This window comes from Diorhabda carinulata, chromosome 7, assembly GCF_026250575.1.
Source record: "Diorhabda carinulata isolate Delta chromosome 7, icDioCari1.1, whole genome shotgun sequence".
Taxonomy (NCBI): domain Eukaryota; kingdom Metazoa; phylum Arthropoda; class Insecta; order Coleoptera; family Chrysomelidae; genus Diorhabda; species Diorhabda carinulata.
Window position 1 is genome coordinate 18,957,610 of NC_079466.1, and position 2,837 is coordinate 18,960,446.

The following is a 2,837-nucleotide window of genomic DNA, read 5'->3' on the forward strand; positions in this document are numbered from 1 at the left end:
GAAGATCCAACATCAAGGTCAGTAAATGTGTGGTACGGAATTGTAGACTGATAAATAATTGAGAAATTTTTTTATGAGACAGTTTATGGAGAGATATATGTAGACTTTTTAATAAACGAACTACTGCTTTTAAAAGACATACCCTTAACCCTTCGTCGTGACATGTTCTTTCAACATGATAGTGCAAATTCATTTATTTGCCCCCCTGATTTCCAAACCTAACTTTCTTAGATTTTTATTTGTGGGGCCGAATAAAAGATTTAGTTTACACCAATAAAGCCACGACAAGCGATGATGTAAATAAAAGAATCCACCCGTCAACGATTGATTTCATGTAGGTATAGCAAATGATGGACGACATTTAGAACACCTAGCACGCCATTAATTACGTAGTAAGTTATCTAAGTTGTTAATTGTTAAATTTATTACATGGTTTATTGAACGATTCGTTCTCATTGCGAGTAATGTTTGCTTCACATTAAGATATCGCCATCTAGCGACAATAATAAGATTATTATGAGAACAGTCTAAAGTATACTGCAAGTAGGCCAATGTAAGAACTTTCTATTCAAAATAAATTTTTAATTTCCGTTTGTGCGAACCGGCTTACTAGACGTTTAAAGAAAAACTCTCGCCCTTTACACATTTCCCTATTTTTATATTAATTTAGTTTACTTTCAAAAGACCTACAAAAATCACAATATCTAAAATATTAAGTTCGCCAATTCATCTCACTACAACCTACAATCCTAGTTTATTTTTAACGTTTCTGGATCAGTTTAGTAGATTCTAATCTTGCTTTATGTAATCATCATATTGTTTTTTCATATTGTCAAATTTGTTTTGAAATTTTGTCATTTTACACTTTATTTCATTCATATGAATATGATGAGATTTAATATTGTTACGAACAATTCCACAACATGGTTCTTGAAGCCGATCCTGTACTTTTATAATTGAATTCTAAAATTTGGCGAAGACGCGGCGCGTTTAAGGTTTTTTTATATATATTTTTATCATAGCAGGCGGTTTGTTTCTATTGTTTTCTTTTAAATAATTTCTAGAATTGTCTTGTTATTTATTAGGTTTTGTTTGCTTACTTTCTAGAATTTTAGAAATGTCGTTTCTATTATATATATTGAGCATGTTTATCTGAGTTAGTTTATAATGAATACTCATAGTGAACGGAACGAAATAGAAAAGTAACCGAAGAATTTAAATAAATTATATATTATATAAGTTAAGTCTATTGTAAGTATTTAAATAAAATTGAGTGAATAAAAGACATTGTTTATAAACTTACCCCACCAATAGAAATAGTGTAAATAAATAAAAAAAAACATTACTTACATTATTTATCAATTATTAAGTTATTATTAATAATTATTATTCTATTTAAAGCGTGAAATTCCATCACGTTTTCTCGTATAACAAATAATTTTCATGAAAATTAGTTTTTTAAGAAACTATACTTGTCAACATGTTTTGAAAACAAAGTTTACAATAACCATACAGATTATTTTATTGTAATTTTGTTAGTAATTTCCTATTGAACCCTCATATATCAGAAAATTGATATAATCAATTTTACTGGTTAATGATGAAAACTCCACACACTTTTTATTATTAGTTTTTTTTATAGCAGGCTCCATGTTCCTTCTACATAGGTCACTTATTGTGCTTATTTTGTGGTATTTAAAATATACTTTGTTTTAAGCTATTCGTTTCTTATTATCAGAGTTAGAGATATGCACACTGGCATTGTTTCAAATTCTTGCTGATTAGATAGTACTTAGAGTGCGATGTTGAGCCATTAATTCAGTTATCAAATCTGCTCTTTATCAACTGTTCGAAACAGTTCCATCATAATAATGGATCAAGTATTAATTAATAGTTTGTAAGATTTCTCAAACAATGGAAGCGTAAATGGCAAGTTGAATCTATTAAGGACAATAATGGAAACCTCACAAGGCAAACAAGTTGCCAACTTCTAAATTCTCGTATTTAGTCAAACAATGGCGATATTATTCTGACTAACGCAAAGTTCGCGAATGAGCATTGGCGGAACTTGAATGGAATCTAGAGTTAATTGCTTTTGCGTTGCGATTCTTCTTAAACTCGATAATACATAGGGTGTTTTCTTGAGTAACAAATAGTTGCCAATAATAACAGCTGGAAAGAACTCGACTCGAAATCTCTTCTTAAGCTACTTTATGCTAATTATTGAAAATTATATATTGTGCCCACAATCACGACAGAAATATTTTGTTAATAGACCAGAACAAAGTAATGTTAGAAGCTGAAATAATTTTCTAAGAAACTATATGTATCTGTTATATACTATCGGTATAAATGAATCTACATAGAGTCGGAAATTCAGAGTTTGTACCCTGTGATTGACAATCTGTTATATGAAGTCCTAAAATAAATTTCGCAATATTGGTGTATGTAAAAGATCCCAATATGTGCTTATGTTGTTGTCTCTTTGTTACATTCTTTACTCGGTTTCGTTGTTTGTAAGTAAAATCGCAACGTCCGCTTTTAGTTAAGTTCCAATATAGTCCAAGTTTTCACATAATTTTTTTCATGATTGGAATAATGTTTTTATTTTATCATCATTTAGGATTCGAAATCAAACACCATGTTTACTTCAAGGAGAGAACTTTTTAATATTCTCAGAATTTCAAATAAAAATGAAATTGATGAACAAATCACAATTTAAATCGTGCTCTATGAAAGCGTCCAGAATAGAAAAAGGTTTGAGTGGCTTAATACATTAATTTCATTTACAATAACAAAAAAAATGTAGGGACTCCTAAAAGGAAAAAAGGTAGCTC